Genomic DNA, 15,173 nt, shown 5'->3' with positions numbered 1-15,173 from the left:
AGTCTTTTACAGCTTCAAACTTAGTGAAGAAACAGCTAAAGTCCAGTACCAGGTCAGTACCATCGTTAAAATATTACCTTATGGTCCGTTTTTTCATCCAGAGTTCAAGTTAGGTTTCTAAGAGATCATTCGCTTGAGTTAGTGTTACTATGCTATTTAACGTTCTTCGTAACCAGTATAAACAATAGTGGAATCACCAGGTAAATGGTCTTCTTTTATCATTCTTAGTTTATTATTCCCTTTCTGCTTTACCTACGGAAGAAATAGAATTTTTTGCTCAGAAGATCATATGATGCAAAATATCCAGTTTAATAAAATAATTGCAAATCCCGCTTTTAGGCATGTTCATCAAAAAAGGTATAAGTCGAAGAATTGAGTAATTGAGTTAATCTTTAAAATTAAAAATGAATAAAAAAAAACATTTGGAATTCTTGAAATACTTGAAACTGATGAAAATGATGTCTCATTTGCAAAGAATAGCTTTTTAACATTAGAAGTTTGACCTTGCACGGCCCAAACTTTTCAACACATTCACAATAAACTGAACTTTTGGAACTATTCTGCCGGCTGTTAAATTTTTTGAAACTGTGGAGAACCTTAAGGAATGTGACGCGTATTGCATGGGACAAACTCACATTCTTATAAAATCATCGATGTAAAGATACTTGAATTCCTTTAACGAAGAGTGATAGAATAATTCCAGCTCATCTGCCCTATTTTGCTATGAACGTAATGGCATCGGATGTTATTGTGTTTTGGAATGAAAAAAGTAATTTTTTAAAAATGTTTTTCTGATTTTGCAGCAATTGCTGAAGCTCTTGAGAAAAAAACTCTATCTTCAAACCTAAAAATGTAACTTTTTGCAGGTTTAAATCAATAATATTATAAAAACAAGAATTGGGACTAAATCAAGTATGTAGTCTTTTAATTTATTAATTTTTATCAAAAAGTATTTATATGTTTTCAAAAAAAGTGTCACAAATATTTTGTCTGTTCTCAAAAAATAAACTTTATATGAATTTCGAGTCTTCACTCGTTCCAGAATACTTTTCTTTATTTTGTATAGAATGGTGGTCTCTAGTACCACAATGTGTAAATAGATGGCGGTCTAAAGCATTTATCCGTCTTTATTGGATTCGGATCTTGTAACGGTCTCAAGTAAAACAATGTGTAAAACATTTAAACTTGAATAATGATGTTTTTTGGTGTGACCAATCATTTTTGGTGTGACCGATCATTTTTGGTGTGACCAATCATTTGTGCATAAAGTGGTTTAGATAAATGGGACAAAACAATTCATCTTGAGTGGGAAGAATTGAGGTTTTTATAATGTTGGATGCGTTTTTTACAGGATATTTTAGCAGCGATTTTGAGTATTCAAAACAATAATTGCACTCTATAAAACAGCCCATTCAACATTTATTTGGATTTGTAAATTTGAAGTTGTGTATTTATATTATATAGTTACATAAATCTTTATTTAAGCGTTGTACTTACATTTTGTAGTTTTGTCTGCGCTATTAGACTTTGCACCCCCGATTTTTATTGTAGATTATGAATGACAGTCGTCAAATAACAAGAAAACGTTTAAGAAACAATTCTTTTAGACCAACTTAATGTTTTCTAAACTCAATATGAAACAATTAAAAACTCATATGAAAATTCTAATATTCGCCATTTTTTCAACACGATGAAAAATTTAAAAAGTGAAAGAAATTTGTTTAGAAATTGAACATGGTTTACATCGCTGTTTAAATTTTAAGTTTAATCTTTTAACAGCCATTGAATCGGTTGTTTGAAATTCAGTAACATTTATTTTTCCATTAATTCCTTTATATTAAGTTAAAGTAAACAAATTTTCCTTTTCATAAATATATTATATTTAAAAGCATTTTTTGCTGTTATCAAACTACATAATCATGTGCAACTTGATCCCAAAAGTGAAAGTAAGAGTGTTCTTTAAAACGTTGTGGTCACATGAACTCTGACAAATAATCTGGTACCATGTCATGATTTGTAGGCTCAAACAAAAAACTTTGAGTTTTGTTTAGGCCAACAAATCATGACATGATACCAGATTATTTACCAGTCTATTAGTAGTCACATTGCATTTGAAAAATATTCTTGAATTATGGTACTTGAATAAACGGGCAGGAAAGCAATGGACAGGCAGTTTTTTAAAATGGCATCCAGGACTATAACTTAGAAAACCAGAAAAGGTTAACGTTGCTCATACATCTGCCTTCTGCTAATTTTTTTTGTTCTCATTCTTCATCTTCATTCTCAAGGTTTTTTTATATCTTTTCAAAGTTCAAGTAAAATAATAGTTCAAACCTGAATTCATTTTTAATGCCAATGAGATTTCAACACGATCTAAGACTTCATTGTCGTGGAAATGTTGATAAAATCAAAGATTTTGTTTGTGCTTTATTGTAGCTAAAATGTTTTCACCAATCGAAAATTACTTTTGTAACACAAACTTAAGCTGCCTGTTGGTGCTCCATTTGTTATTTGTTTTTTCTTGAGAATGCAAATGGAAGTGCAGCTGAATTTATATTCCCACAGTGTTTACAATAGCCAATATATTCACTAATGATCCTCTTTCAGCTGAAACAGGTTGACATACGTGTTTTGTTCCACTTGTTGAAACAAACTTGATTCGTTACTACATTAATAGCCCTATTAGTAATCACATTGCATTTGAAAAATAAGAATACAAGTTAATTTCAATACGTGGAACAAAACAAGTTTATCTCAACACGTGGAACTAACAATCTTTGGATGTTTTAATGTTTGGACCATTCTTATTTTAATAACTAAGGGTGCTCAAAATGAATGGTTGGCTTCCCATCCCATTCCCGTTGGCCACCAATGGTTGGGATCCCATGAGAGGATCATTAGCATATATAATTTACCTCAGCATAGCACACGCAGCATATAATTTATCTTTTCACATGAAAAATCTTTCAAGCGGGTTTTAAAATGTGCGATCTTTCTACTAAACAGACGATTATTAGGGAAAAGTGATCTCATCTCATCTAGCGTGAGTTGCAAATCTCAAACAATGAACCAACAATTTAACAAGCAGATCATCACAATTTAGCAAGCAGATAGCAATCAACAATTATATGAAAAAACTAGCAAACTGATTTTTCAGAAATCTAAGTCAGAGTAATTAGTCTAGAAATCATTTGCCCCTACCCCAAAGTACCTCTCAGAAAATCTTCTAGGAGAGGAAGAGAGCTGGATAACATATTAATTAATACTCTAGAAAAGACAGTAATTGAGCACAAAAGCATTGATGTTGGTATAAAAAGTGAAGAAAAACAGTTGAGAAAAATTAAGTTCAACAAGGTGAACAAATCAGACAACTATGATGCAAATTTCCCTAATGTGTCATCATCTGTAAAAAATGCGTCCACCAATCAAAGACAAAAAGACACAGGGGGATGCTGCAGCCCCTTATTTTTACCCCTATGGGATATTGGTATAGTATGTACACTTTTATACTGCACTATTTTATTTAAATAAAAATTACTAAACATAATATTCTAAAATGAGAAAGTTCTGCTGTGATTGAAATTTAATAAGAGAAAGTTTGTTTTTTTAAGTTCAAAATATTTTTTGTGTGGTCTTTATGTATGTAAGTATCTATATATTCAAACTTAACTATATTTACAATAAATAAATTAATTTTAAAAATTATTGAACTGAACACCGTTCATTTTTAATCCTTTTATATTTTTCCCATTTAATATTTTTTTTGTCTCATTCAATCAGTCCTAATCAATGAATGGAATAAAAAAATGTCCTGCTCCAATAAAAACTCTTTTTACCAAACTATAAGAAGTTTTTGTTTTTCTATATTGTTGAGCAAGAGTCGTTGTCAAATTTTTTTTAATGTTAAACAATTTTATCTACTTTTAAAAATCATTCGCTAAAACTGCCTGATTTATAAAGTTTTTCCTTTATTGCTATGAATTTTCAGACTTCATCTCACCATAGGCTCCAATGTGCGTATTGTGAGGGCGGGGATTTTGTATGTTAATTATGTACGTTCTCACTGTTCTTAGGTGATTTATATGTGTGATGTAAGTGTAACAGCGCAGATATGAAAAAGCGAGGTAGGAACATCAGACTTTTCAATAAAAACAAATGTAGCATAAAGTAATCTTAAAATTATCTTATTGCAGATAAATTACTTACAATAAATATTTCCATCAATTCTCCTCTAAAATCTCTTAAAACTCTTTCATCAACTCAGCTAGTGAAGCCTACTTCACTAGCTGAGGCGTTAACAATATGTTCTAAAGTGTATTTCCCTTCAGTGCGTATCTTCGTAAACCAAGATACGCACTGAAGGGAAATACACTTTAGAACATATTGTTAACGCCTATTCAAAAATAAATTTGTGTTTTATTTATGGACATAAAAAGTATGCAGTAAAAACTAAGCAGCGACGTTTGGTTGATGAATGAATGTTATGAATGATAACAAATAAATGTTAATGAATGTTAACATTTGACAATGAATGTTAATATTTGTTAACAATGAATGTTAACAAATGAAGCTCAACCTATGAAAAGCAACGAAATGAATAGTTCGTAATCGAATATCCCATGAATGGAAAATTAGATTAGCACCTGGATGAAACTCTACAGAAGTTTTTACGTTACATAACCGGAGACCATCCCGGAATCAAAACACTTCTTCAAAATATAAAAGCGTGCAATCCCTTTTTTTAAATCTTTTCTTTCGGTATCACTTTGATGAACACTAACATAGATGAAACTGATATTCTTTCCATTCAAAGGACAAATCACATTTCCATTACAAAATACCTTCGAAATGAACAAGAAAGAAAATGGGATTAAAAAGAAATGAGCGGACTTTTCGGACCGTAGTTTAATTAAGTTTTAAGATACTTTGAATCAGTAAAAAGCACTTTTCAGTATTTAGAATTGTTAAAGTTAATGAGAACCAACCATAAAGCATTGCTAAGGTTAATGGGAACCTATCATAACGCATTACAACAGACTTTTTTTTTCATTCTGATTGGAGTTAAATAGCGGTTTAATTGATAAAAATATTTCTGGTTTTTAAACTTTTATTGATTTATATTTTCATTTAAAATTATATTTCATCTAAGCAATCAGCTTTGAAAAGTAATTTTGAGTAAAAGAAAAGATAATAATAATATTTAAAAAAAAAAAACACTGCTAAACAAAAAGAAGCGAAATAAAAATCAAAAGTTCAAAATTTTACATCAAAAGAGTTTCAATTGTTTAGTTTTAATCAAAAGGCTCTTTAAAAAAAAAAAAAAACGAAATAAAAACCTTCATAGTTTTTACAACGCTTGAATTTTAAAAAGAGTTTCAAATGTAAATACAGTACAATCTCTCTAATTCGAACTTCATGGGGAAAAATAAAAGTTCGAATTAGAGAGATTTTCGAATTATAGAAAGTTGATCTTTTTTCAAATATTCTGGTCAAATTACAAATAGAAATGAAAAAAACAAACAAATAGTGATTCTTAGGCCTAAATGCAATAGAGATTGTGTTTTAAACTTTATTAAAAAAAAAAGTTAGTAATTGTAGATCGCCTTTTTTGAATATAAGCTCATTTGTTTGAAACATTTAAGTACAGCTTTGTTACTGTTAACATGATAATACGTATCAACCTTCACCCGTTTAGCCAAATTTCCTTGACAAAAAGCGTCAAATAATTTATCTTTATTCATTTTCCAGGTTAAAAGAATGTTTGGTGGAATATCAAAGATTTTCGAAACCTCTATTTGTTTTTCCTTTCTCCAATTCCAGTAGAACATCGTGTTTCCGCTTTAAATTGGTTTCTTTATGCGGTCTCTTTGATGCCATGATTTTTTTTAAACAAAAGATAATAGTTCACGTTAATCGTTTTTCAAAAACTCAAAACATTCGAAATTTGAAAAAAGAACTCAATGGTTAACGAGCTTTTTACACTTCAGAAAATAAAAAATCGATTTACAGAGAGATACTCACTAAAGGGTCCGAAAAATCCAATCGAATTATGGAGGTTTCCGAATTATAGAGATACGAATTATAGAAAGTTAAACAAAAGAGTTTCTTAAGCGCATTTCACGGTGACTTCACATTTAGTCGAATTACGGAGGTTTTCGAATTAAGGAGATTCGAATTAGAGAGATTGTCCTGTATTAACTTTTTTTACTCATTAAAACAAATATTTTTATATATTAAAAAAATTGAGACAAGCAAAAATATGCATAAACCGTTTTCATTATTTAGTAATGAAATACTAATGTAGAAATATCTTATCCATACGATTTAAAAAAAAAACTAGTTTGTTCAAATTAAATCTTAAATTCTGAGCCTAAATCCTTATATTATATAGTTTATAATGACTATTTTATTAAAAAGTTCATTGAAAAAATTTGATTTATAAAAGAATTTTAGGAATTAACTCAGCATTTACCATCAGTAACATTTATCATTTTTTCAAACTTGTTTTTTATAAACTTCAGACCAGCTGCTGAGTCTTTACCATAATGAAACTTAAATGGATGCATAAAGTGTAAGCCGAAGTTGTAATATTGCAGAAGTATCTTGCTTTTTCTTACGGGGTCACTTCCCACGTTTCCAGGCATATAAATACCATTTAAGTTAATAATGTCTGTTGCAAGCATTCTTGTTATTGTTGGAATAGCAATCTCAAGAAATACATTTGCTTTTCTAAATTTGCTTGAGAGTTCCACAAAGTCTTTAGCTAAATAGTTCGGAATGTACAAAATATCAGAGCGTTGGGCGAAACAAGGATATTTATCAAAAGGCTTGAAAAAGAAATTGTTACCATAGTTAGTACTGTTTTTAGATTCTATCAAACGTTTAAAATGGTGCTGATATGTTATAGTTGTGCTAATTTCATGAAGCGCACTCCCACAGGAGCTCAACCCATAAGGTGTATCCCACCAATACCAGTAATCACCAGCTGTTTCATTATGCTCTCCAAAATCGCAATGCATTTTTACTCCCTGCCATAACTTCTCACGATCAAAATATTTAAAGGTCCAAACATTTAGTAAAACGTCGTCGCTAAAAGAAAAGTAGCCGGTGTAGTTTGGAAATTTCTTCATTGCGTAAGCTACACATTCCTCATAAACAAAATATCCATTTTCAGTCACCAATTTCTCCACCGGGTATTTTGTGATCGAATCTTTCGGTCCGCAAAACATAATGTGAGGAAAGGTTCTTCCATACATCTTTAGCAGTTGTGGAATGTGATCATAGAGAGGCCAGTTGAATATTAGTACAAGGAGAACATTGCGGAAATCGTAAGTAACGCAGGGTTTTTGGTTCTTCTTTAGAGGAAGAGTTATGAGCAACGATTGAATATATAAAAGCAAGATCACAGTGATAGCAAAAGCAAGCAGGATTAATTTCGGATGGCGTTTCTTCATCATTCTTTTATTTGGCTAAAAAAAATGAAGTTCATCAGAAACTCAACAAAAAATCTTTTAGCTCAAGGAGAACTAAACAGCAAATGTTTGTGCAGCGTATTGTAATAGCTTGTGGATAAATAGAAATAGAAAAGCAACCAAAACTTTTTTTATTAATAACTTCTCAAGTCATCCAAAACAAGAAAGAAACTGAAGAAAAATTGATATACTTTTTGTTATAAGGTTCTTCAAAACTTAAACATGTAAAGTATTGTTAAATATGATTGATTTAAAAAAAAAAATACCGCCAAAGGTTTTCAGATGAATGCAACGGTTTTATAAAATGATTTAAGCTTGATGTCGTTAGTTATGAGTGCACTGAATATTTTTAGAATAAAAATTAATACATATTGTCATGTCATTCAAAGTTTCAAAACCATAATTTATTGAGAAATTTAGAGAGCAAAAAATTCTTCAAAAAGTCTTCAAAAAGTTTTCAAAAAAGTTCAAAAAACTTTTCAAACTACTGAGATATGTTTTCTTCAGCGCCCATTGACAGAAATTCAAAAGGACAAACAATCATCCACGAGAAGAAACTGAAAAAAATGTTTCACTGACTGTAACAACAAAAATTTAAGCAAACTTTTGTATGTAAGTATTTATTTACAAAACTTTGCTTAACTTTCGTTGTTAAAATTCGCAAGCTATATACCGGATACCGGATTTTTTGCCTAAAGATGAGAAAAACAATGCTAAAAAACTTCTTGAAATTATTCAAGAAAATGTTGGCACCATTTATAAAAAATGGCACTTACTTCCAACAAGATGAGGTTAAATTGTCTCAATCGCTTAAACAACAAACCTTTTCAGCTACTCACTGGAGGGCCTGAAAAATGGCTTTTGGGGCTTGAAAGTTATTGAGACTACATGAAAGACAAAGTAAAGGAGAAAAAACTACGAGCCTTCCAGACCTCATCGACATTATCATGTTGATGAGGTCTGGAAGGCTCATTAACATGTGGTTAATTTTGTACGTTATGCAGAAATAAAATTATTTTAATAAAGAATAACGCCGTTTTTACTGGCACTAAAGTTTTGTACAGCACTTTACATTTAACAGTTAAAATTTTTTTTTTGTACAAAAATGTGCATTATCAATATTTGTTAATAATGCATTGTTAATAATATACAATAATTTAAATAATTTTATTAATAATATATATTTTTTCAATATAACTATTGAGTATTTTAACATTTGTCTCTAAAACTCAAAATTTCTCTGCAATATTCTACATTATTTATCGCTCAAATTTCCAAAATGCTACGGTAACTTTTTAAAGACATCCTACTTTAGCGTAAGATAAACTTTTTCCATCTTATTTTAATTTGAGGGTTAACAGAGAAAAGATTATTAGTGCATAAAGCCATTTAAAGAAACAAAAAAACAATCAATACCCGTGTTGAACAAGCCTCAGCCCTTTTAGCTTTCTAAAACTTCTTGATGCTTATTTCTTGCGTTTGTCACGATGTTTTTTTCCAATGTGTTAATGAAAACAAGTTGTTTGCGTCCTCTTACAATTTTTAACCGGACAGAAATGTTAAAAAACCCGGAAAAATTATACTGAGTGCAGTGCACTGCTGAAAAAGCAGCATTTCAATGCAAAGAATTATTCAAAAAATTGTCGATTGATCAATTTACATATGTTACAATGTGAAAATTGTGAAATCTAGCAATCTTCTGCTAATGATGTAAATAAAATAACGGAAGCTGTTTTATAGGACTCGCTTCCTGTCTATATTTAATTTTTAGTTTATTTTTTTTCAACAACCTCGCATCATGATATAGTAAACAGTTATTATTTATTAACAACATTGCATCATAATTGTTAAATAAATATTCCGTTCCGCCTCGGTATTTCATTTCAACCAGGACTCCTCTTCATGAACTTTTACTTCTTTAAAGTACCTGGGTCATATTTGAGATATAATAATCTTCATATTAGTTACATTCTTACATGCACGCATTTTTTCATTTCGTGCAGCAGTGTTTAATTTAATTAATCAACTTATATTTTAAGACTTCCTTTGTGTTCTAACATTTGCTCTACAATACCAACAAGAAGCACCGCTTAGCTCTAGCATCATCTAGTTTTGGATATGTTTTCTAAAAAAAAACATAATATTCGTGGTAACTCTCAAGAAGCCTTGGCTAAAGTTCATAGCAATTCGTACAACTATTTATTGAGTTTTTACTTTTTTCATTGAAAGTAGACTCAACAAAACTCGCCGAAATCCTAAATATAATTCATGGAATTTTTTTTGCTATTTTACCACCTTCAAAAATATTCTTCGGTAGGAAGCTTAAGCTTTTGAGGTATTATTGCTTCAAGTTGAGTACTCTCTAATATATTCGATTCCATTAGATAGTTACTATTATAAAGAATCACTGTTTCAACTATTCATTGAAAAACGTACCAGTATCTTCCAAAAAGCAATACTTAACAGAGAAAGTCGAGTTACTAATAAAACGCATGAGGTGGAAAGATTTGATGTGCGAATGTGATCCTAATCAAGTTCTGTTTATCATTTCGATCTCAAATCAAAAAAATCCCCACCACAACATCCTGATCTCATACGTATGAAAATGATTTGCTTAAATCAATGAAAAATATCTCATTCACTACTACTCAAAGGATATTGCATTACGACATTGCGAAATTTAAATTTTCAAATACCTTGTTCGTTTTTGCTGATAAAATTAGAAATATATACGAGCTAGATAAATCTTCGTATCAGAAGCTTTATAGTGAAACCATTATTTAAATATACAAAAAACCTGATGTAACACAATAAAACAACATTAATGTAGAAGCTAAAATCATAGCAAAAAACTTGGACATAGGCTTGAGTGCCATCGACTCAGCATTCATTACCATAAAAGACCACAAAGATAATTTTGTCAACAACCTTCAGAGCCGATTAATAAACTCCGCTTAGCATGAACTCAGAAAAGTGCGCAAATTTTTATTGGATGATACCAATGGATATCATATACCAATACCAATTATTTATATGATACTAATGTATTTATATGATACAACTATTTATGTGATACAATAACTTATATGATATTATATGATACTACATGGTACTGTCGTGAATAACGTCTTCAAGATGCAATTAGCGTCTGTGAAGGTGTTAATGTATATAGGTGCTAATGTGTGTAGGTGTTAATGTATGTAATTGTTAATGCATTAAATGTGTCAAAATGACGCGGTTGCAAAACTGTATAAAAAGGGAGTGTAGTTTGTAAAATGTATGATTCGCAGTCAGATGTAAAAAATATTATCAAGTTCATAAAGAAAACAGTGACTTTTTAGTGTCTCAAGGAAAGTCTAAATAATTCCCCACAATACTATTTATATGATAATATGGTATATGATACCAATTGGTATCATATACCAATTGGTATATGATAATTGGTATCATATACCAATTGGTATCGTCCAATAAAATTTTGCTTACATTTCTGAGTTCATGTTTAGCGGGGTTTTTTAATCGGCTCTGAAAGTTGTTGACAAAATTTTCTTTGTGGTCTTTTATGGCAATGAGTGCTGAGTGAGAAAAGTTACCTTCATGCACCGATGACATAACACAAGCGACGTAATAGAATGGCCCAAGCCCATACCTGACAAAAATTTCTGTACTTTCATTCAATGCGATATGGACGAGTTTTACCAATCTTAAAATAATATTTCAAAACAACTACTTTAAAACATGTCCAGCACTTCAAAAAAAATTCCTAATGAATTAAGGTAAAAGACCCCTCAAACATTTTTAATATAAAATAACTCTTGCAACAAAAAAACATCTATATTCTGAGAAAGAACTAGGTAGCCACATTTAAAATAATAAAAAAATAATCTTATTTGTTGTCATGGTTACCAATTAAAATGGTCAACATTCAATAATATTTGTGCCGCCCCGGCTATACTCTCTCAGTAACTGAAAGCATTTAGGATATGAAATTAAGGCAAATGGTTAATAACATGTTGATCTAAAAACTGAACTAAAACTATTTTAGAAAAATAAGTATTTGAGTTACAATGAAATTTTTAAAATGGTGCATTAAGAAAACAAAATTTTTTAAGATTAAGCTTGTATAAATAAAAAAATTCTTACAATATTGCAAAACTTTTAGTTCCATTTGTAAAACTATATGCAATAAACATTTGCTGAAAGTTTCATGCAAATGGAACATACCATTAATGAAATAGGATGGCCGGGAGGTCAAAAATTTACATATTGAAAAAAGCACATTTAAATGTAATATTCATAATTGTACCAAAACTTTTTAATCAAAATGTCAGTTTAAAAACAGTTACTTATAAGAACATGAACCAGGATCATATAGGCTACTTTCATGGTCATTATCTGCATCTTTCTTTTTTTTTTTTTGCATCCACGAATAACTTTGCGTTGCATTTTTGATGTTCTTCAATTTTGATATTCCACAAAAATTAGATGCTTTTTGTTCATGATTGAACAACCTTGAAGAGTATATATTCCAGGAATTATATTCAACTTTTCAAATAAAAGAACTCTCGCTTTTCTTCCAATATTAAAACTTGAAGCAGCATCATAAACTCCTAACTCCAACTGTGTTAACGAAACATACTTTGTTTTGGGTATGGGCTGCCATATCATCCCATTAAAACTTTCATATTGGTTATGGGTCTTACCATGAAGGCATTTTTTTAAGAGTTCTTCTTGAGATAGATTGATGTATATAGGTTTTAAATGGCTGACAACTGAAATTGGAAGGCCTGTGCCTGAATTGTAGGTAGAGGTTTTATTAGCTTTGTCCTGTTTATAACAACACCAGCTATTGATACCATCAGGGCAATGATCATGCAAGTTATTTTCAGTTGATGAAGATACATAAAACAATGTTGTAAGTATGGCCTTTTTCATACCTTCTAAATCATTTAGATTTTGCCTAACAGCAATTCCATAATAGTTTTGAAGACAGCTAATTGTAGCATTTGTTAGTTTTCCTTCCCCTCCAAGTCCTTTAATAGTTTTTTTCAACTTTCTTAATCTACAACCAACACGTTTTTGTACATGTCCAACACACTCCAACTTACGCACTGTAATACCAGGATAAGTATCCTTAACGTAAGAATAGCTTTTACAATCACCATCCCCATAATAGTCTACATATTCAATTTTTTCGTTGCAGTAAGGGCACCAAATGTATAACATTGAGCTCAATCCTTTTTTCTTAGAAAAACATTCCGAAAGTTTTAAACCAGATTGTAGACATTTTTTACAACATAATTGATAAATCAAACTAGACAAAATTTCCATGTCAACAATATGATAACCAACAGAATTGTTTTCATTTTGCTGTGGTGCCTCAATTTTTTTAATTTTTTTTTTTTGAGGATACAGATAAGTTCAACAAAGTGCTAGAAGAAAGACTGTCTCTTTCAGTTCTAGTAAAAGAAGCTACTGGCAAAGTTGAATCATTTAGCAAACTTCTGGTATATCTATTTTCATGAAATTTTCTTGATTTTTTACTTTTAGTACTCTGTTTTACTCTGCATGACGTAACAATACCCATTGTTTAAAAAGTTTATTGGAAAAAAAAATTTATAATGAAATAGCTTGAAATTCATATTAAATACTCGTTGCTATGCGTGTTGCTAAGCAGACCAAATTTACCCCGATGAAGAAAACATTGGATATCTCAGGAGCAAAATCAAATTCTTAAAATTGGTTTTCAAATTCGTGTTCAGCGATAAATTTCGTGCCAAATACTCATTAAAAAAAAAAAAAAATTTTTTTAAGATTTTTGAGGGGTTTTGTACCTTAACCGAAATTGTCTACCATAATAGGAAAACTTTGCTTTTCACAGGAAATAATATGTGAATTAAAAAATCAGGCAATCCTGATTTTGACGTCACTATGCGAAGTTTTGACGGTGCCGAATGTGAGAGTTAATAGACCTTTTCATATTATATAGTATTGTTAAAGAATACAGGCTCAACACTATAGACCCATATAGAGATGATGGTCATTGCTGCTTCCATAATATCATCAACCCTCAGTCAGAAAAAATAAATAAAAATCTCGCTGACATTTTTAAAGATATATTCAACCCTAGCATTTTTATCAGATCTAATTTATAAATTATAAATTTCGTCGATATCACACTTAATCTTCTTAACGTCACTTTTAAACCTTACAGAAAAACAGGAGATAGCTCTTTGCGTATTAACGTCGATTCCAAAGACCCACCAAATATCATTAAATCGATACCGAATATGATTTTTAACCGCATTAGTAGTATATCTTCAAGCAAAGATGTTTTTGATAGAGCCGCACTGTTTTATAATGACGCTCTCAATTCTTTCGGATTTAAAGACAAAATTGCTTTCATTCAAAACACCCTAAAATGTAATGCAAAATCTCAAAAACCAAAACGTTGTTTGGTTTAATTGATAAATGCTTCCCTAAAGACCATAAATTTTACAAACCTTTTAACCGGAACAACGTAAAGCTGCTTTCCAAGCGTCAAGAAAATTGTTACTGTTCATGATAAAAGAATACTCTAATACAGTAGAATTTTGCTCAACTTTGTAATAACCCCAAAACTATCGTTCCAAATTCGTCTCTTCTTGCACTAAGTTCAACTTCTCCATCGGCATTTTTCTTCTCCACTTGTCGGAGCACTTTGTTAAAATGCTGTTATACCAGCAAGCACACAACGTTGAAACAACGTTGAAATAACGTCAATCGACGTTGATCAACATTATTTCAACGTTGTTTCAACGTTGTTTGCTTACTGGGAACTTAGACTTTTTTTCATTATTTTACCGCACTGATTTAAACGCATTTACCTCACCGAATCGATGCGGTACAGACTCTGAACAATTAAAATAATTCAGCTTGTCAGCCACAAACTAAACCTTCTACCATTACATCATGTACCATTACATAATGTACCATGAGGTTCCTATTTGCAAATAAATAATATTTATTATACTACCAAAACTTGTCTGTAGTACTTTGCTTCTGCTTTTCGTTGTCAATGTTTTAATCAATCTTTCATAATCTTACGCGTGATCAGATTTTGTATCTTTATCATGCATAAAATAATATAAGCATTTGCGTTGCATTTGTTTAACTGATGTTTGTCAACTTTTATTATTAGGGAACTATATCAATCATGTATATAACGTCATAAATTTGTTACAGTTGTTCGATTTCGCTGTTTAATGTCAGCCTTGTTATATCAATAACTCTGTTTTTGACTTTAAAGTAGTTTTAGTTGAGCAAGTGTCTTGGTTCCTCACTCGAGCCTTGGTTTTTCACTCGAGCCTTAGTTTCTATTTCGGACGGTGTTTCTTCATCTTCCTAAAAACATTTTCCTTATGGCTAAAAAAATATGTTCATCAGAAACATTTAACTCAAAAAATCTTTTAGCTCAAGGAGAACTAAACAGCAGATGTTTGTGCAGCGTATTGTAATAGCTTGTGGAAAAATAGAAATAGAAAAGCAACCAAAGCTTTTTTTTTTTAATAACTTCTCATGTCATCCAAAACAAGAAAGAAAACGAAGAAAAATTGATATACTTTTTGTTATAAGGTTTACAAACTTAAACATGTAAAGTATTGTTAAATATGATTGATTTAAAAAAAAAAGTACCGCCAAAGGTTTTCAGATGAATGCAAC

Source organism: Hydra viridissima, unplaced genomic scaffold (assembly GCF_058129835.1).
Source record: "Hydra viridissima isolate aposymbiotic clone 2 unplaced genomic scaffold, HvirCarnegie_v1 scaffold_15, whole genome shotgun sequence".
In the NCBI taxonomy this organism is placed as follows: domain Eukaryota; kingdom Metazoa; phylum Cnidaria; class Hydrozoa; order Anthoathecata; family Hydridae; genus Hydra; species Hydra viridissima.
Note: the sequence above shows the minus strand (reverse complement) of the source record.